Source organism: Psittacula echo (genome assembly GCF_963264785.1).
Source record: "Psittacula echo genome assembly, chromosome: 6".
NCBI lineage: Eukaryota > Metazoa > Chordata > Aves > Psittaciformes > Psittacidae > Psittacula > Psittacula echo.
This window is the reverse complement of record NC_137743.1, coordinates 50,013,675-50,036,501: the sequence shown is the minus strand read 5'-3', so window position 1 is coordinate 50,036,501 and position 22,827 is coordinate 50,013,675. Positions and strand designations below refer to the sequence as shown.

General features: G+C 38.7%; 1 protein-coding gene across 2 annotated transcripts in view; it reads right to left on the bottom strand.

The window, feature by feature from the left end:
- ANK3 (ankyrin 3) overlaps positions 1-22,827 on the bottom strand; it is a gene marked incomplete at both ends in the record, with an annotated part of 206,550 nt that overhangs the window by 163,349 nt on the left and 20,374 nt on the right. The window lies entirely within an intron of this gene.

Genomic DNA, 22,827 nt, shown 5'->3' with positions numbered 1-22,827 from the left:
TTAAACAGAATAGTGTAAACGTCATTTTACATTATCACTACACTGCTCCCCAACCAGATGGAGTGCTCATGATTACTGGCTTGGAAGCGACTCGCAATAAAGCAACACATGGCAGAATTCAGCAGAAAGAAAAACATGGTTTGACATGAGATACAAACAATATAAATATCTTCCCAAGAATAAGAAAGACAAACTGAAATAATTTAAACCATAATCTGGAGTTACTGATCCAGATTTTGCAGAAAGAAATAGATTTTATTTCTTTTTCTTTTATTTTTCCTTGAAACTGCAGTGGATGACCTTTCATACAGTTCAAAAAGCTGAAGAGTCAGCTGAAGCCCACCAGAGCAGGGGATTTATGGCTCTGTGTGTTTCAGACACCCTTTTCAGAGAGCAAATGGTTGACAAATAGCACCAGTACAGATATGTGCTTAACTTACATGTAATGAGGGGTCCTCAGTTTTAGAAACTTCCTATATCACAGAAACCAGTGCTAGTATCTGAGATATTTAATATAATTATCTAAAACATTATTCTGTCATTAAAATAATGGCTAACATGCTCCAACTGAGACTTTGAAACAGCAGTTCAAGTGCAGACACTGCAAAGGCTACATGCATCAACAAGATGTGCACAAAACTCTTATCTGAGACCCACAGGTCATAGGTTCACATGTAAAGCCAGGAAGGATGTATACTGCGTACAGCAAGAGAGGCATAATGAAGCTCATCAGACAAGAGACTCCCTTTTCTTTCTGTTCAGGAGACCCCATTACACTTAACCTCTATGGATAGCTACTAGGCTTTTACGAAGCTCCTATCAGCAGAAAAACACACATTTACTCTTTTTTACTTTAATTGTTAAAATTGTGGCTATTGAGCCACAGGAAAAAATTTCCTTGCTATAAAATGCTGAAACAATCAGCTTAATTTGTGTATGACTTTTTTTTTTTAATCTGCCTGTTCAACCACCATCCATCATGAAACTATTATGTTTGCTATACTATATTCAAACGCTGCCAGCTGAGATCATCTGCTAAAACATCCACAGAATTAGAAATCTATAGTCAGAAGCATACCTTCTCTTTCAATAATACAAAAAAGATTAAATATAAAATAAGGATTGGAAAACAATACTCCCAAATATTAATTAAGTTGAGGTCATACAGCAAGATGACAGTACACATACTTTTTTCCAAAAAAAATCTGCTTTATGCTCCAGTGTAATCTATTGCTCTTGAACAGAAGGTATCTCCAAAATCTGTAAATCCTTTAGGCTTTTTTTCTTGGTAACTTTGTAAAGGAATATTCATCTCCCATCATGCCAAGTAAGTCTAAAGCTCTGCAGAACTAAAAAAAAAAAAAAAAGTAACTTCTGCTACTTAAAATTTCTCTTTAAAGGCTTTTCCAAATGAGTGAACAAGAAGCTTGTGGTCGCATCCTTCAGTAGCATCCTTCAGTAGCAGCTAGGATCAAGCCTCAAAGGCTGAAATGCAATCACTTTTAAAGGATAGCCTGCAGTAATTTTTCACAAGTCTCCAAACACTTCCACACAGCATGCCTCAAAGCCAGCCCTGCTGTGACCTAGGAAATTTAGCATGTTACAGATATTCAAGGTGTCCATGAAAGATACACACTGAAGTGCTGCAGTGTTTATTCTGCTAAGATCCATAACAGCACCTAGTTTGCCCACTATATGCTGCTTTCAATAGTAGGGCAAGTGGCTTTTGGGATTACCAACTAAAATAAATGATACATGCATGGTATGAGTGGTATGCCCAAAGCATCTGAACTGCTATCTACAAAACCACTTCAAATTTAATTTCTTAACTTTGCATTGTTCCCGTAAGCTATCACAGTAGAATATGGATTTCCAGTCTGCTCTGCTAATCACCTCGAGCTTTCTGAAAAAGTACTTTTTGTTTCATTTTCATCTATTAGCTGTGGTTTTCAGTTCACATCCTCTGGGAATGGAAACAATGTGACCAAGTGGAATACAGACTGCTAGATAAACCTAAACATCCTGTCCAAAGCAGACCATATATCATTCAAGGCTTCCACCACTGAGACTTCAGCAATTTCTCTTTCTCTTTCAATACATCTGCTGTACATGGAAAAAGTGCATCTTCCAGCTGTATCCTAAAGAAAGGTAATTTTGCAAAGCCACTGACATAATAACACAGAAATCATATAATAAGCTGCTGTGTGAAAATGGAGGTTAAGATAATATCTATCAAGGCAACTTCTTGCTGTTAAGACCACTCTACACTCCAGATCATAAAGAAAAAAAAATCATCACAAAAAAAGCAACTTCACTTAAGCCAACTAAAAGCCCTTGGCTTTATTAAGATTTCCTTCTCTCCCACTGACCACCTAGAAGACATTCATTCCATTGGTTTCCTACTGGCTGCACCTTTGGAAAATACTGAGGTTAAAAAGCTGCAAGGTGGAACAGGCATTTACATAAGCATTGTGATGAAATTCACATGATCGACTTCTGAGCAAATTGACTCTATCATGCTTGAAAAATAACTAGTAAAGGCCAATTAGGAAGGCAAAGCCGAAAAGTCAGATACTCCAGGAAGACCAATGTTTAGTCAAACTACAGACCTCACATGAACTCTCATGGAAAAAAAGGGAAGAGCAAGGGCAAAGAACTATATCTGGAAAGCACAAGGAGATGCAATAGAAGATCTTCCCGTATCATGTTGAAGCATTGCTGATGTTTGTAAATTCTCTGCTGATTAATCAGATGGCTTGCTGCATGCCATGCATCTTGTTCCAAGTCATGCTGAAAATTGGGATATCGTACAAACTGAAGACAGCAACTGCCTTACTCCTCCTTTGACATATCCCACTGGAGCATAGGATACCAGAAAGTAGAGATTCTTTGGATACGAACAGCAGAGCTCAGCATTTCACTGAATACGGAACATCTATTTGTTAACAGAAAATAACACTAGCAGGCTAGCAAAATCACTGACTGTTGATAGTCTCCATAGGTGTGTAGGTATGTAAACACATACATGAGGAAGTAAAAGATCACATGCTAACCTTATTATTGCTCCACACCACAGGAAAATAATGAACAGTTCAAAAATAAATTTTTCATTTTTTAAAGAATATACAAAAAAACTAGTTGAAAGTATCAGAGGAATGTTACATAAAGTATACTATCCATTTGTATATGGCATCCATGTGACAAAAAGTTGGCTCTCAGTCTGGATCTTATTTCTAACAATTTTCAATATTCCAGGATTGCCAGGAACGAAGAATTAATCATTAAGATTCATCATGACAATAGCAAAGTATTTCATCCTGAAGCTGAGTTAAGCACCAGAAATGTGACTGCTGGCAAATAAGCCCTTCCAAACACTCGCTCTCTCTGTTGTCTATCTTTTAGGCTTATTCTGAACATAACTGAGATATGAAGTCACAGAACTGCCAGATGGTTTCAGAATACTCTGACACGGTTTCTGCACAGAAAAAGAAATTTCTATCATGTAATACATTCCAAGAACAATATTGCAAAAGGAATAACCTACAGGATACCTGAAAACTGACCATCTCTTCAAGACCTTAGCCAAAAAAACCCCAACCCACTATTAACAAAATACTTGACTAAAGATCTTGACTTTATTCATTCCTCAAGAACCATATAAAGGAACAATTCAAATGAAAACTCAAATATGCTTAACTAAAAGAGAAGTACCAAGAACAGTATGCAAATATATCCATTTATCACAGGCATTTGAGGGTGTCCAATGCTCTGTGAAATAAGCACAATCTAGCACAGCTATCATTTAGTGTACAGTGGTTTACTAATCTTCATAGTGCAGGGCATTATTCAATAAAAGAAAAATGGAACCACTGAGCTAACTATAAATAATCCTCTGAATCTGTTCCCAAATGCAGTGGAGACAATTTGATGGAACAATATTATGACCATGGCTTCTAAACAAAGGTTAGCCTGTTACTCACTCCAGCATACAGGCTATGATCAAATCACTACACTGTAAAAATGTGTGCAGAAAAAAGGTAAAACTTTCATGAGAAAACTAACATGAGAATAGCTTCCTATGAAGCAATGGGATTTCTAACATGTGCAGGGTTTATGAACACTGGACAAAAAATAGACTAAAAATAGGAAATTGTCAGGAAGAGATTAGCAAAGACTTATGGATGAAGGTAGACAAAGGGAATTCTGGAAATCGTACCCAACCCTATTTTCGAATGATTCTGTGACATATAGGAGTATTAGAGCTCCTCTACTTAGCATCCAAGTCAGTGAGAGGTTAAAACAAGATGCAACTGATCACAAGCCCCTGGCCACGTAAAATCACGCTGAGCCTTGCCTACAGACACTATATGAGAGAACATGCTACTCACACAGGGCCACAGCCTGCTGGTCTTCTAGGCACCATCAGGACTGCTGTACCTTTCATCCTTTAAAAGTTAGCATTTCAAAGTACTCTAAAATTTCTTTAAATTACACTTTGGAAGGACTTTCAAGGAAAAATGCAAGTTTAAAATCCCTAATCATTAGAACAATGTAAAAGACTTATGATGCAATAAACACCAAGAAAAATGAGAGCAACTGGCAGATTTCAGCATCACTCAAAAGTTACCCCCATTCTGAGTAATCATTCACAGTTATAGGACACTGTTCCCACTTAAAATATTAACCTTTATTTGTTGTGGAAAATTACCAAAATCTAGTTTTAACCCCCAGTAAGTGTTCTGTTCAGTAGGCTTCTCCCTATTAAATTCATCTCATAAGGCGCTATAATTTTCAAAGGAAATGTGCATGAAGGAGAAAGCACCATGAGCTACACAACCTTAAGTGCACTGTCCGTTTTCAGCATAGTCTCAGCAAGATCTCAAATGATTTTTCCTAATCACCCTTCATTCTGACCCATTCAATGGCATAAAATCAAGATGTGGACAAATTATAAAATAATATCTATAAATTTACTGAATATCCAGCTTATTAGAGGTGACTACTCTGATCAGGCACAAGACTGTCTCCCAGATTTAACTCCACAATGAAATGTCTAGGAAAATATACAAGAAACTACCACAAACTTTTCCTCCTTGAATTTTAGGCAGGGCAGTAACACTAGATTTACATTGCCTCAACTTTGTTATTGCAACAGTGCTGAGGCTGTGAATAGTGCTTTCCAAGAACATTGAAAGCATTCAGATGTAAGATGTAATAACCTCAAGATGTATTACATTGGGAAGGGGTAAACATTATTCTGCATTGGAATTATGCAGAAATTTCCCAAAACAGAGAGAAAATTAATAAAATGAAAAAAAAAAAAAAAAAAAAGTGGTCTCATCAGGATAATTTCTGACATGCTGCTGGGAGATGAGGACAGCTGCGCAAACTGCGTTCCAAACAGGCCTTACATTTGTCAACACAGAGGTATAAAAATGTCTCTCAGTTCTCACTGTAGTGCTGGCAGCTTGGCTAGATATTAGTGCTGTCCTGGAAGCACTGCTACTGCTTTTGCGTCCCTTTATGTGTATGACACACGAGATGCTGGCCACATTTAAGACAGATGCTTTCTGAAGTTGCATTAGAACTACAAAGGAAGAGGAAAGGGCAGCTTCAGAGACTGCATCAATGCTCATATGGCTCCCTAGGAATTACAGATGCGAGAGCAAGAGGAAACTGTAGGACGCATAATTCCTAAAGACAGAGCTGAGTTTTCCAGATGTATAGCAATTTGATAGCAGATCATATTGGGTTATAGTTCAACACTTTCCAGCTACACTGTAGGTGTTTTAAGCTACATGAGAAATTTTATTATACAGTAAAACAGTTCTCCTAAAGCTTGTTCAAAAATATAGGGTGCCTTTTTCTTTTTCTCATGCAAAATACAAGCCACAACTATTAATGATCTTTATGAAGGACCTATGTACCTCTCTTTGCACTGCCTTATCTTATATGCATGACACTTTGTTTCTGACAGTCATGCTATACTTACCAAAATGTATTTCAAACTATACTAGGTTAAAATATTACTAGGTTTCACCCTGGCTTACATGGCTGTAATCTGTGCTGCATCAGTGAAATAGGTTTATGAAACTTCTGACATCTGATTTCACACCAAGCATATTGAGCAGATGCACGAATACACCTTGGAATGGCTGCATGAATAATGCAGTCAACTGCAACAGCACACATGGCCATAGTTTCAGGGTTTTTTTATTTTTTCTCCTCCTCTACCCTTATTTAGCCTTGCATCTCTTTTTCTTGGGAGAACTGTTGTTGAAGCTAGTTCTCACATTGCCTTTCTCTCTGTGAACTGTTATTTTTTACCTGGTGTTGAATAGCTTTCACAGGACTTCTAAAATTACTGTATAGCAGTAATACTACAGCAGTAGTATTTCTTATATCTGTATCACCTACAAGATGCTTAACGAAAAAGCAGTCCCTTGTCAGGACAAACTAGCTATTGTTCACACTGCATTATGGAGGAGGCAGCAGGTGCTATATTTAGCGTACTGAATATCTTCTCCTTTTATAAATCTATTTGTTTTACAGATCTCAAAACACTGGTACAGTTGTGCCTTTTCAGATTGATGAAAATCCTGTTTAATTGACAACCCAAGCATTAAAAAATTGCAATTTCACCTTAGTAATAAAAAAAAAAAAAAAAAATCACCCAAAGGAGCTGGACCCCCACTGCAGCAGCATCACTGGCTCACTGTGCTGGGGACTCACGAGGAGCCATCACAGGGAAGGGTAGCACCCTGCATACTGCCTGCAAGGCCTGTGGAGAAGGGGATCCTCCCAAGCACTGGCCAACAACACTGGGGCAGGAATCCTGTAGGGTACGCAACCTGGCTGCATTCATCAGTAGGAGCAGGAGCGTACACTCTGGTTTGGGGAATTCAAGTTTTGCTGACAACACATAGCTAAAATCACATCAGACTGAATACTTTGGTCTTTTTCCTTGGAATTAAAAGAAAACAAAACCCAAAACAAAACAAAAAAAAACAACAAAAAAACACACTAGGTTGTGGGGGGGGGGGTTGGGTTTTTTTGTTTATTTGTTTGTTTTAATTATCATGCTACAAGAATATAAAACTGAGTATTTAAGATGTTGTCCCAGCGCCCCAATTAAATTTTCCTTTGGCAAGTACCTTACAGTTCCACAGACAAGAGCTTCCTATTTTTCCATGAAAATCTTTCCTTTTCTGAGAAAGACATGAACAATTAACCTTCATGAATAACACAAAGATGGCACTTTCTAATCCCTCTCCCTCAGCAGGCATTGGTATTTAACATAAGTTTAGCATCCAGTATTTTATATTGCAACCCAGAGCTTTATCCAAAATTATTATTGCATCCAAACAGCATGCTGGATTTTACTAATTGAAAAGGTAACTATCTCCTGTGAACTGCTAGGACAAACCATCAATGCTGTATTATTCACCTTCTGTGAATAATCCCAGAGTCCAACAGTTCTTCCTTTCTTATTTTATTTTTGTTTTGGCTTTTTTTTTGTTTGTTTGGTTTGGTTTGGTTTTTTTATTTTTTCTAGTCTACATTTCCAAATCCTGTTCTCCAAGGCTAACTACCTCTAATCATGCTGAGGCCATCTCTACGTTTTTTTAGAAGACATTTATAATACAATATATGACCAATCCAGTTTTCATTTTGCGGAAAGTTGTCTCTCCAGTAACTTACCTATGCTTTTTGTAGAAAGTGTAACAGATCTTTTCAAAGATTCATTTGTCTGCTTAGAAAAAAAAAAAATCTCTGCATGTATACACACACACACACAGAGTTCATGTTTGTTAGATGCCTATAAAAATATTTCTAATACATGCAGACAGACAGCTGCTGAAAACTGCAGAGAATAGAGTTGATCTTGAATTTAAAACAAAAGGAAACTATGGTATTGAGTGGAATTTTATTGGCTTTAGCAAAAAGGAATATGAGTAACATGCTTCTGAGGCACAGAGCAGTATAATCACTAAGTAAAAGATGCCTTTTTTCCCATTAATATATAAAGACTGCTTAGAATTGCACATGTACTGCTCCTGCTCAAAGTTAGAACAAGGCACTTATGAATCTGAATACAAAATTTGACCCAACTCCCACATAATTTATTAAGGAATCTCACTTTTAATTGCCAGGCATTATAAATTATTTGACTGAATAAATTAAAGCTACAAACACAATCCAAATGGAAAATAAATGCACCAAACCCTGTACTTTACTAATGTACTCTAGTACCTGTGATTTAAATTCAATATGTTTTTTTCATGCTAACAAATATCACGTAGTTTGCAGCATGCAAGTACTCTCCACAGTAACAATGGATGTTATTTGAGAATAAACAGCTGAGAATTTAAGAGGAGGGGAAATACTTCCATTTTGATTTGAGTTGTAAGCACCATCTTGTAGAACTACAAAGCCTGGAGATTAAAAGAAAGATGGGTTTACAAACTCCACTCATAAATAACAGGGATTGCTACCAGGACATAAAACAAAGAACAAAAAAGAATATAACTAATTCTCTCTCCTCCTCCAGACCCACAACAAAAATGAAAAGAAGCTCTTCTACCCAAAGCATTAAGGCAATCTTGTACCTATCTACCTGCATACAAAGCCCTATGGACAGCGCTGATCCATTTACTGGCAAAGAATTGTAGATCAGGATTCCTGGGGCTATAATGGGAAATTACAGTCCCTCCATAACATAGCATTCTGCTCCATTTTCCTCTTCCCTGTCTCATAGTACTATTATAAACTGTCGTTTCTGATTTACAGAGAAAATATCTTTCTCCTTAGAAGAGAGTACTTATCACAAAAGCTCAGCTCATGCACTTGGCAAAATATTAGTCCGGTAAAATGAACCCGCACTTTGGATGCATAAAGCTAACTTTCATCAGGGAACATGTGGTGTTTAGGTTATGGAAGATGCCATTCCACAGACTGGATGGAAAGGCATTGTTCTCTCAGATTAAAATAGCAATATACGTATTGTAAATGAAGGAAAAATACAAGCTACAGGATTTTATAGAGTAAGGCACATTCAAACTTCTATGATCTATTTATTTCCTTAGAACTGCTAATGATATTATTAGTAATATTATTGTATCCATCAGCACTCAGCAGACAATTCTCTTGCTCCCACACAATTCCATGGAATTATTCGAAATGGAAATAGAAAAAGCAGAAAAGCTCTTAAACAAGGGCTAGTTCATCTATGAATATTAAACTAAAATGAACCCTCCTGGGAGCTCTGACAGACTGCTCCAGAATGAAAAACCATGTCATTACTGACAAGAATCATATTACATAAAATTAGTGGCAAGAGAGTGCTCTTTTGAATAAGCACCATCTACATGTCTAATATCACATCAGTATGTCTGACAAAATGAAAATTCATTACTCTCATCCTTATTATTAGGATTTTTAGTAGAAATACAAGTGGAATAGAACTAACTAGCATTCTGTATTTTTGCTATTAACTGCTTTAGCACTTTGATCTTACCATATGCATATAAGGATGAAAAATCACTTCTCAAAAGCTTACAAAAGAAAAAGGGAAGGTAGCAGCTTTGCCTCTTGTGACAATAGTGCTGGTGGATGTGCTGCTCCTGGTGGTGTCCTTCTGCTTAATTTAACCCATCACGTAAATCCATACTGTATGAGAGTATTAAAATCAGGATATCAGGAAAATCACTGGAAAGGCATTATTAAAATGCAAAGAGGGTGGGACTACTAGGATGATACATACAGCCTTCAAATATCAGCAAAATTTGGGTGTTAAATTGTTATTTATTTGCAAAAAGATTGTTCAAGTTCAATGACCATTTAAAAATGCACTGGACATTAATTCAGTACATACCTTTCACTCTATCATAGAATCATTTAAGAGGAAACTTTTAATATCATTTAGTCCAACCATTAATCTAGCACCGCCAAATCACCACTAAATCAAGCACCACATCTCCATATTTTTTAAATACCTCCAGGGATGGTGACTCAATCACTTCCCTGGGCAGTCTGTTCCATTGCTATCACATCTGTAAGAGCTTGGATGAATCCAAATGCCCCTTAGCACCTCGTAGTCTTCAAAGATCCCAGCTTGCCTTTTGCAAACTTAGAGGTAAATGCATGCATGACCAAATTCCAGCTCAGGGAATTATGTTCTCCTTAACCAGTTCCCGAGGCAGTGGCAATTACCTATAGTCACTATCTGCTGACCTCAGCTTAGCTAGTGCTACATTTGCTGCTAAACATTAGAGGTTTCTTTCCATTCTTTTTTTTTCTTTTACTTTTCATGCATAGAATAATATCAGATATAAACAACATATAATGAATCATTCAGTTAGCAAAGTCCTTCAGGATACTTCAAATGAAATTACACACATTTTTCATTAAAAATATAGTGAAATAATGGATAATGGTAGAAATCAGCAAGGAAAGTTGTAAATAAAGGCAACAGGTAAACGCTACTGTACATTTGTAATCTCAGGTCTGCCTGCAAAATTCATGCAATAGCCTCACGTTTGACTCATATTTTCTATTCTTCTTCAACTTGCAAAACACTCAGCCTACTTTGAATACATCCAGTACAATCAGAAATTATGGCTGTGTAATTTCAGTTAAAATAATTAGCCAAGAAATTAAATACTAAACCTAAATGGCTTAGATTTTTTTAGCACTAGGGAAGGATGTGCTTGGTATTTTTTGAAAGACATCTTTAAAGCTACATAATATATAGGAGTCTAGGGAGAATATGGAAAACCTGTGAAGATGAAATGCAAAAATAGAGTTCCCTCTCCTTTTGGTACAGTTTTATTAATATGGTCTCAAGAACTGCAGAATGAAATGCAACTTAATAAGAGAGATTCAGTTTCCTTTGCAGAAAGTGCAAAATGGAATTTTCAGCTTCTCCCACCTCCAATATAGTCAGCTGACAGTGGTTTAAATAGCATCCTTGCCCACCAGAACTTAGAGTCTTTCTGCACAGGCATTTACTTCCATTAAACAGGACAACAAAATGACAGACATAAATCATAATATTCTGATAAGATCCCCCTCAAACTGGCATGGCCATAAAATACCTGCCGAGAGGATAGGATCTGACTGCATGGCTATGCGCTGTCACAACTTGGACATGGGGAAGCTGAATACCAACACACACAGAAGAGCAAGGTCTGGCACAGGAAGACAGACCAAGTTTATCTTGGACAAGCCCAAGTCAGCTTATGGAGGTGTCGCTCTCTTCCCACAGATTACTGAGGGTCCTAATTCAGGTGCCATGAATCTGCCCAAGTGAAAGCTGAAAGCTAGGATAATCTCCTCAATTTCAACATCAAAGATGTTCAAACCAGTCCCTTTCCTCCTTTTTTGTGCGCATTAGATGAACTGAAAAAGTACCCAGCTTTCTCTCCATTTACATTTTACTGGCATCATAACAGCAGCAAATAACAAGTGCTGAACTGAAGTATCTCAGAGATTTACAGATTTTATTTAACAGTCACTTTTAACTGTTAAATGACCAATGGGTTAATTCCCTCTTTGGCACAAAGCCTTTACTCAGAGAGTATGTGAGACTTTGCAAGCTGTTTCTAACGAAAACATATGGGAAATAGTAAACTATTCCAGGTTATGCTTAATAAAAGGATGTTCTATTGGAGTATTATTTTAGATAGTCCCCTTAGAAAACAAAAATCAATCATGACAGGTTTTAATGTTCTGTTTTGGACAGCAGCAGAATAAATATAATAATTATTCTCTTTTCTTCCCACTTAATACTGCTGCTTTTCCCACCACTGAATCATTATTCTCCTTTGTTACCAAAATGCACAACCAAGAAGCTGATTAGTGTCCCAAATGCTTGATAACAGGAACAGTAATCAATACCTTTGCTTTAGTCTGTGGAGGACATTTTGTTCCTTTACTTCTGTATATAGGTTCTGTCACTGTGATCCATGGCTGTAATATTGCCTCTAGATTGGATTAGTGCAGAGCACTCTTCTTTAGCTACTCCTTATCTTCTCTTAATACATAGCATCACTGTAATACAGATGCTGCCTATTTGCTGAATTTGGAAGTGCTGGTTTAAAAAGCTAAAGCTCTAAAGTGTTTTGGATCCCAAAGACTTCTGCAGCTATCCCACAGCAGTACAGTGAGCGACTAGAGCTGCAGCCGTCATCTATGGAGCTTGTGTACTTGAACTGCTGCTACTTGATTTGCCCAATCCCTCTGGAGTTTTAGTGGGGTTTTGTTTTATTTATCTGTTTCTTTTAAGAGCCACAGTGGAAAAACACTTACTTTCAGCAAGAGCAGCAACTGGACTCTCCTTTGGGCAACTGTAATACCAAAGATTTAGAATTTGCCCTGAGTTTTGCAAATAACACTATGCACATGCTTAGCTTTTAAAGACATCTCCCTGAAGCTTAACAGCAGACAGGTGCAGACACACTTCAGCCAAGTCCTACTATTTACTTCCTGGATGTTTAATTTATAAACATATTCTGTATTTGTGCTCTGTAGAACAAAACAAGGCTCTTTAAAAATCTGTTCCACATAGCTTTTTTAGAAAAATACTGCACAGTAATAACACAACGTGACTACAGCTAAATATATCTTCCACATTGCAGCTTTTACTGCATTATAACAGCAGCCAATTTGAAGACAACATCAATAATTTAGAAACTCGGCTATGTGCAGCAGCTTAATTAGATTATCTTTACTTGGCATTTTTTTCAGTAAGATATTAGCTTCTTTACTTTTATAGGAACACATCGATGGAGATCTTCCAGTAAACCATGTAACACACAATCAATAGACATAAACTCCCATGCCATTATAAAACATTTCTTCAGCAAGTGCTTATCTTCTCCTCACAGCTTTGGTAAAAGGAGTGTGCTATTCAAAATTAAGCTAACATAGTAAATTAGGTTTTGACACAAAATATCTCTGGAGATAGAGATTTAGAAAGCCTTCTCCAGAGACCTGCAGAGCAGCTGCCAGCACAACCACCTACAGGAACCAGGCAGCTGCCAGAACACAAGCCCTGTGTTTCTGCAATGGAACTCCTCAAGATACTTGCCTTCAGGAAAGGGCACTTTTAGCTCCAACTGGTTGAAGAGGTCCTTTTTCACTGGTGAGCAATTGGGTATGAGCAGAAGAAAATGCCCTTTTTTCCTATGCTACATTTTGTGCAGTGTAAGCAATAAAAAAACCATGATTTTGGACTGAGACAATTGCCTCTTGGTGACTACAGAAAAGGCAGAAGAGGCATCAAGTCCCTAGGCCTCATGTGTCAGCCTGGATACAGCCATAGCGAAGGCAGCCAGACAGCAGCAAACACTAGAATCAGAGATTCAGGTGAGATACAGCCTGCCTGAATAGAGCACAAACCAAGAGGATCTTGTGAAGTGCAAGGTCCTGCAACTGGGTCAGGACAATCCCAAAACCACTTGCAGCTTGGGCAGAGATTGTATTGAGAACAGCCCTGAGGAGAAGGGCTTGGAGGTGTTGGTTGATGAGAAGCTCAACATGACCCATAAGTGCACACTTGCAGCTCAGAAAGCCAACCGTATCCTGGGCTGCATCAAAAGAAGTGTGACCAGCAGGTCAAGGGAGGTGATTCTCCTCCTCTGCTCCACTTTGCTGAGACCACCTGGACTACTGCATCCAGCTCTGGAGGCCCCCAACACAAGAATGATCTGGACCTCCAGAGGAGGGCCACAAAGATGGTCAGAGGGCTGGAGCACCTCTCCTAGAAAGACAGATTGAAAGAGGTGGGCTTGTTCACCCTAGAGAAGGCTCTAGGGCAGAGCAGCCTTCCAGTACCTAAAGGAGGCCTGAAGAAATCTGGAAGACAAGACAATCTGAATCTGAAGAAATCTGGAGAGGTACTTTCTGCAAGGGCCATATAGTGATAGGACAAGGGGTAATGCCTTCAAACTGAAAGAGGGTAGATTTACATTAGGTAGTGGCAAGAAATACTTCACTATGAAGTTGGTGACATGTGGATGCTCCATCTCTGGAAGAAGTATCAAGGCCAAGTTGGATGAGGCTTTGAGCAACTTGGTCTAGTGGAAGGTGTCCCTGCCCATGGCAGAGGTTTGGACCTAGATGATCTGTAATGATGTCCCTTCCAACTCAAACCATTCTCTGATCATTTGCCCACAGAAATGTGAGAGGTGCTAATTTCTTTTTTTTTTTTTTTTAAGAAAGTTTCCATCTTCTTGTCACCAGAAATGGACAGATATTAGGTTGTGTGCATGAGCACCAATGCATATTTCTCTCATTACCCCTGACATTTTCCCCAGTGCAAACAAGCATCATGTGGAAACCACCACCAGCTTCACTGGGTGAGTAGCCAGTGTCCACCTGGTTAACAACTTCTTCAGATGGAAGGTGACCCATTCCGAAGTTCCTGTAAATTCACTGATTCAATAATGAAAATTGCTGGGTCCAGGGATTATCCCACCAGGGACAGACAGGCCTTATTTTGTCTAAACTGATTCTCTCCAGATTCAAGGCTACTCCCTGTTCATGTGGGCTGCAAGCCAGAATCATTTGCCAAATCAGGGGGATAAAGCTGAGTATTTCTGGGGGCTGACATTCTCTTGAGCACGGACATGGGAAATGTGGAAAGTCCCTTTGCTGCCTGAATCCAGAAGTGATTATTTGAGCTAGAGATTTTAATTACAACCAACAGTGCAGGCGTCCTGCTGATGGCAGCCATTTTACTGATGTGATGGCATTATCCCTAGTGACACTGGCAGTAAGGAATAGCTGCCAACTGACCCACATTTGGAGGCAGGACCTACTGACCTGAAGGAGGTTGCTCAAGCCCAGCATCAGCTGGGTCAACTGACTTCAGAAGAGCCATTATGGAGCAAGAGATTTTGGTAAAAGTGCTGACCGACATGTGCTCCTGGAGCTCTCCCTCTCCCTAGCACAAGTGCAAAAGATCAATACTGTCTCCTGCACTAAGCACCTGCAGTAGGTTGGGAGCCCGGCTTCCCCAGTCTCTGCAAGGGAACCACTTGTACTGCCATGTCTGCAGTTCCAGAGCCCTTGCATTTCAATATGATCGTGACCATGGAAGCCGCTGGGTCTGAAGGTAGTTTTCACTGAAGTCTGTGTTCTCAGACAGGGGACAATGCATGCAACAGGGATTGCACAGTAGGTTAAAACAAATTGTACAATCTGTTCCTTTCAAGCTCATGGTCATGTGATGGCAATCCCCCATTTGAAATTATCTTGTTGACTCTTCTCCTTTTTATTGTACAGATACTGCTTAGTGCTCTATGGATGGCTCAGCACACTATCTAGAAATTACAGAAATCAGGTATCTTCTACTTATTTCCATTGAAAGCAGCAATGAGAGGGAAAGATCACCTCAGCATCAAACACTCTGTGGACCTCTAATGGTTCACTGATGAGTGAGTGAGAGCCATTAATCCACAGACTCAGTATGAACTCTGGGTAATGACAGGAAGACATCAGTAGAAGTTTCCACTACAGAGCATTTGCAGATCTGGGCTTGAGACTTCAACTTCTGAGACTGTGATGAAATAAAAAGCCGGAGTTCATATGACAAGAAAAAAGCCTGGTTTTGACAGACGCACAGCCAGCACACAAGGATATGTCTTAACAGCAAACTGCTACCTTACAAAATGCCCTAAGGTGCACACACTCTATACAGTATGCTATTTAAAATGTCTAGCAATGTATTCTGCAGTATCCTTTCTGACTTCCTTCCTCAAGCTTAAGGGCTCACGTGGAATCCCACACATAAACAGCGTTACCAGAAATGCATAAAGAAAATGGGTCTTTCATCTTACCCCACTTCCACCCATTTTTTGGGAGAACAATTAACCTATTTTTAGGAATATGGTTCACTTTGAAAGGTTACGTCTCAATGCTGTTTTCTTGCACAGAAGATAAGAGAGAACCATGTACCCAAGAGCCACATGATATTGCTATGTCTGCTATCTTGCATCAAACCCTACTGGCCCTTTAGAAATGTTAAGATATTTCTTGGAAAGATACTGCAGCAGAAAATTATAAAATATGACACTCACATCCATGCCGTAGATTAGTATGCCCCAAGATATTGTTGAAGATTGGAAATGAATTCATATTCAAAATTACAAACTCTATTATAATTAGTAGAATAAATATTTGTAATTAAGCTGTTCACAGGGCAATTACAGAACTTTAAAGAAATAATACTGGCTTAAAAACAAAATGAAGCCGAAAGTGCCTTCAAAATTATACAAGTACTGATGACACTAAAGCTCCCAACCATTATGATAAGAAGCAACCAGCACACAAGTGGAGTATTTTTATCAAATCGTGCTTCTGAGTTTTCAGTACCTTGCTGCATTGTTTCTTTTGGACCTCAATATCGAAATGCCAGTGACACATCAAGTGTGAAAGCCTACCATTCAAATAGGTATGTTCTCATAAGCCTATTAGTAGTGTTTTTCTAAGAGCATTTGACTTCAATTTCACTTTGCAACTACTCTAAAAATTAATTCCAATGTTTACTCATGAATGGCACAGTAAGAGAATCCTTTTAAGAACCTTTTGCAAGGATTTCTTGTTTTTGTTTAAAGAAATTAAGAGGTTGTTGTCATAAATGTCTTTGGATGCAAATCTCCAAGAAGGAGGACCTGCAATATATCTTAGAAGACTATTATTTTGGAAGACAACTAAAATATTCAAGAGATGTCAAAGGCTGATTTCTAATGTGACAAATGTCATGGAAGGCATACTGTGGAATACCTCAGAAATTAGGTGAAAATTAAAAAGAGGTGGCAGCATCTTTTCTTTTTCCCTCCCAGTCCAGTATTTTCAATAACTAGTAAATAAGTCCCCAGATGCACTAATGGCTGCCATCCAGGAAATGCATCTGCTGTGTTTATGAGATCTGCAGTTCATAAATAATTGCCAAATATAGAATTTTTCACTTCAGTGCTATCAGAGGCTGTTTTATAAGAAAAGAGAATATACCAGAATCACGCTTATGAGGTAGATCAATCAGTTTGATTGAGAATTCATGCGTGTGTGTGTGCCAAAGGTTAACTCTTGTGGAAAAGGACCATTTACAGATTTTGCATTAACTGTCTGACTGGCAATTGAAGCTTTCTGAGCCAAACACACTGCCACTGGTCCTCCAGACATCAGCATCCCTATGTAGGTGTACCTGTGTGGGTACACTTTAGTCCTTTAGCTTATGAAAACTCTAAACCCATTTTGTCAGTGAGTTTTTACATCCTTGTGCTGTATAACAAAGGAGCAGCTTCCAGTTTGTACATGCCAAATACCACATGCTGCTTTTTAAGGCTCCAGACAGAAGGCTAAGGCTCCGGTAGCCCAGAACGACCTGATGTTGAGAATCACCTACTGAGGTTAGTGCAAAAAACCCCACTGATTTCCTCTGGGACTGGATCATACCTGAACTGATCCAGGAATGCACAGGTACAGTGAAGGTACAGCTGCTTGTATGCTCCCACATTTAAAAAAGAAAGAAATTTTCCCAGTTATGACCTTCTATAAGTATTCAAAAGGTAATGTGGAAAAATATTAAAATATCAGACCAGAGGAGGGGTGGAAATGTACTGAAGGTACATAAGAAAAAAGAATGACAACTAAGAGAAAAAGGTCTAACTGCTTCATAACTGAGTACTCTGTCCCCAGTTTCTACTTCCAAACTGTGTTCATATCTATACTTGCAAAAGCTGGCCAATTGCAGCGTGGGCAATCTTCTGCAAATAAACCTGGGCTATCTTCACCTTTGATTTGAACTGGTTGGACATGAATAAACTCTGCTGTGAAGGCCATCTCTTTAGATGCTGCTGTGCTCCTAGCATGGCTCTCCACATGAACACCACCATTGGTCATAGAATCACAACTCTGCCGAGACAAAAAGTCACACAGATATAGTCTACAGCGCAGCCAGAAAGCTTGAGTAAAGACTTTACATGGATATGTTTAAGTTCTGGGCATACAGGCAATCCTAGGACATCAGAACAAACACTGTACAAATGCAGTCCCTGGTAACATTTTTTTCACTAGAGGGATGGCTAGGAAAGGAGCTGCAACAAATTCCCGCACACGTGAGAAGCCAACTCTTTGCAGAGGACTGAGTATCTCCAAATGTCTTTGGCAGCCCAGACACCCACAACATAACATACGTAAGAGTTTCCAGATGTATCTGGCCTGTGACCCACAAGTTTCTGGTCCCTTCCCAGGTACTAGAAAAAAAGCAAAGTTCTTAAGTTTTCAGGCAATAAGATACAGAAAAACATTTAAACTGAGAGGCCAATAGGGGTCAGCCCTGCCTTAGCACGGCACAGTAATGCATCACTTCCATCTCCACAGCCTGTGGCACGACACAGGCAAAAGCCACACAGGGCTTGAATAGTTAATGTTGTGAAGTGACTCCAGCCATGAAAAAGCAATGAAACATTTGGCAGTGGGAGCCTTCTAAAGGAAGCTTCTAAGATCTCTGACATTAGTGCAAATTCCTCTCAGTTCTGCAATTTTGTACCTGGAAGAAGCATGGAAGAGATCTGGTGGGCTCAGTTCCTTTCTCAAATGCTCACATGCATTCAGAAATAGAATGATGTTCCTTGTTTGTGTATCACATCTAGTGGCTTCAGCACCACCTGGACATGGCAGCTGTAGTACTTGCTGTCTCCCCAGGAATGGCCCTCCAAGACAGGCTTGGTGTGAGTATCCCAGGTGGCACCTTCAACAGTTGTGAGCCTTACACTTGCAGGATCAGTACAAGACATGCAGGTTTTTAATAAAAAAGGTCATAACATGAAAAAAGGAAAGCAAGAAAATCCTTCCTTGAGAAATACTGAAGGTAGATAAGGGATATGTTTAATACCACCCTCAGTCATTTTCCACCACAAAAAGCATGAATGCTGCATGCCAAGGACTATGTGTGGTCCGCAAAAGCGTAAGAGAAGCTCAAACACTAAACACTGTAACCAACTGAATATACAAACAGTCAAGAAGTGGCTGTGCTTGGATGTCTCTATTGCTGTTCTAATTTCAGTGATGAAATGCTTCAGATACAGCAACATGTCTCAAACAGGCACGCGCGGCACACACTGATTGCGGTAGGAGCTGCACGGGCTTGCTGGAGAGGAGAAAGGAACCCTTTATGTCGTACCAAACACTGGAGCATCCACCAGATGATCTACTTTTAGTCACAATTTATCTCATGATCAGCTGGGCTGAAATACTAAAGACATTGTCAATTGTTCAGTGGCAGAAAAATAAAGCTGCAGGCTGCAGTTGATGTTTACTAAGGTGTTGATGAGCTATTAATTTTATAAGGGCATAAAGCACTGCAAAAGAAATCCTGGAAAATGTAATCAAATGATGATAAATACTTCATACTATTCCTATGCCATTGTTACTGTGTCTTTTCACTGGTTGTGTGTACACATATGTTTGTGTAAACTTATACAAAATGTAATTTGTATTTATACATTAAAAAAACCACTTTTAAAAAACTGGCTAATGCTAACCTTCAAAAGGAGTATAAATATCATTGTTTGCCTCAGATTTCCTTTGCTTACTGAAACATTGAGAACTGAATATTGCAGGTATATCCCATACATTAAAATAACATTGAAGAGAAAGATGAAGCAACCCTGTAAAGAAAGTTATAACCAAGTTTAAAAGAAAACCAAACAAAAAATCCCAAACAAACAAAACACCAAACCAACCAAACAAAACAAAACAAGAAAAAGCCACTGTACTGGTGATGTGCTGAATTCGATAACAGTTCTGAAGCCAAAATGGTCTCCCAAGATCTGATACTTACTCCTACCTTCTGCTCAGTCTCCTGAGGAGCCACAGGCAATAAATAACACATTAGCCATACAAGAACTTCAGTACAACATAATTTCAAACCTTCCACTTTCATTCTAAAATGAATAAATTAACAAACAAACCAAAGCAAACCCAGATATCATTTTCTTGTATAATTACCGAGAAGACCCTACATCAGGGTCAATGCAAGAAAGGTTTCAAGATTAATTTCTGTGACTTTCATTTTCAGTTTCTGTAGTCTTTAGAGTTTATATTTGCTTACCCACAAAAACATGTCTGATTTTACTGCTTCACTGTATATACACTCAAGTGTACATTTGAAACTTGCTTCCTTATGATACTGAAAAAAACCCCAAACCCTAGCCTACACAATTTTCTTCTTTGAGGAACCAAGGAATAAGTTGCTCCTTTGAAAAAATGTTAATGTTCAGTATCAAAAAAAGATGCAACTGGAATGAAATGTATTGATTCTTCTTCATACAGAGAGCAGTCTCTGCAAGCAACTAGTATATTCTATATAAGCAAAATAAAGTTATATGGTTGCAAAGAAATCACGCATTCCAACTGATTCTAAATAATGACAAGAAATCTTTGTGTTTGGCTAATCTGGTTCTTCCTTGTCATGTATATGCTTGCTTGTAGATCTAAATGGAAAACTCTTAAATCTTTCTCTTTGAAACATTAAATGGGATATACCTGCTTTTCAGGGTCTGTTTCCTGGAGGTTTTATACACAGTGGTGCCACTTACATCTGAATCAAAATTGGTGAGAGACTAACCATCAACAGAGCTGAATCTTTCAAATAAACATATAAATAACCACATAAAGTACAATGTAAAATAAATTAAGTCTAAACTTTCCTCACCTTTAATAAAAATAACCCAAGGTAAGCGGGATTTTTAAACCACTGCTCATGGTTGTTTCTTCTCTTTTATCACAGTTAAGAAACCTCAGCCTTCCTTCTGAATATATTTTCAGACACATTCAAATCTTTGCTTATGTTAAAATATCATTAAAGAGAATAGCATTAGTCTATCTGTCAATTTGCCCCAGCAGAGCATTTGCTGCCATTTAGCAAGTCATTCAGCAAGTCATTCCTAGAGGACTTGTTCAACATATGGCCAAATGTTACACAGAAAATAAACCATCACATGTTCAGCATCATGGAGGAAAAGAGAAGCAAAGCAGAAAGCATTGGTAAAAGTCTCTGGTAGCATTCACATAATTTTCCACAAAGGATCAAGTCTCAAGATTCTGTCTCTGTCTTCAGCTCTATTGCATTTGTCTGTAATGCAGGGAGAACACTTACATCTACAGAGTCTGTAGCTTTTTCTTGAGCTTAAACCTCCTGATTAGTAAGCATTCATTGTACAGCCAGCCAATATGTGCATCACACCCTCTTTTGGCTCCTCCCAGCACATTGTTTGTACCTTAGCAAAGGCTTTGATGTTACTGGTACTATGACCATGTAGCATGTGTAGCAAAAGCATACCATGGTGAAAGCCTTATCAGTTTCTTCTTAAGAGAAAATTAAAATATTTTAATGTTAAAGCTCAGAGATTTAACAGTAATATACTTTTTAGGGTCAGATTTTCGAAACACATACTGCTTTTTCACAGTTACTTCTGGTACCAAAAATGCAATCAAGTTTGTGTAAACAAAGATAACTGGGCTTTAAAGTTCTGACACCTGCATAACCCACCGCAGCACAGAAACAAAAGAACAGCAGTGAACCCTAAAGCTAAAAGCAAATCACTGGCAAGCCGTGAAGTTCTGGGAATTGGGTTCAGCAATGTTTTCTCTGTTTCCTTATAACTGCGGGAAAAGATAAGCCAGGTGATAGGGTGGGAACAAAAGGAGCTTTTCCAGTTGGATGTTTCCTACTAGCACAGGTAGTAATTTGAGTTTCTGACGACAATGGGGAGAAAGCAGAGCCTGAATTGAGCCCATAGAAGTTTCACTCATACTTCTAATCAAACTGAAGCCACATTGATCACTCACATACACAGTTACAATAGACAAAAAAGACGTTTCTTTCTGTGAAGTTTTTATCTGTTACCATCAGTAAAACAACTGGGTGTATGCCAGGCACCATTTTTTAATCGGGAAACGTTGTCCTGTTAGTCATGAGGTTATTGAGAAACTAGAGATGTAGAGATGACAACTTAGTGACAAAAAACCCTGCAAAACCTGTAGGCTAAACAAAGACACTGACTATGTGTTTTGAAAATGTATTCGTTTTACCTTATACTTTTACAACTGGAACGACCTAGAGGTACAGCACAATCTATGATCCAGTTAAGTGTTAGACGTTGGATGATGCTTTTGCTTCCATTCAACAGAAACAATCAAGTCATAAGAATTCTGAGGGTGCATTTTAATCTTAAAGTTAAGCTGCAAGCTAAGAAAGGGTGCCCATGCACTCTACTCTGCCTCTTCCATGTGCCTCTCATTCCCAGGCACATGGAATGAGTGCATGAGGCCAGCACTGCTGCACCCCCAAGTCCCTGGTGTCTCTCCAAAGGTGAGTTGAACACCTGCAATACTAGCACACAAATGCTGGGGGTGGTGAGATGGAAAACAAAAGATAAGTTAAGCCCTGCAGCTTTCAGTGACAAGTGGCAAAATGAGTCTAAGTAGTCTGTAGTCCAAGAAACATCAGGCCACACTCCAAGATCACACTGAGACTACAAGCAGGCCTCTGACTTCTTTTCATCCATCTTAATGCCCTGTTGCTTCTCCAGGATCATCAACATGTTGTAGCTCACAGCATGGTTACAGACATTCTCTGACAGCCAGAAGACAGATGAGCTGCTTTGTTGAAAATTAATCTATATTCTTGTTTTTCAGCACACAGTATTCAGTTCCTCAATAATCAATGACACTAGTTATTACTGGCTGAGGAACTAATGTTGCCAGTTTCCTTCAGCTGTATTGATCAACCCTTTCTTGGTTTGGTCTCCAGACATC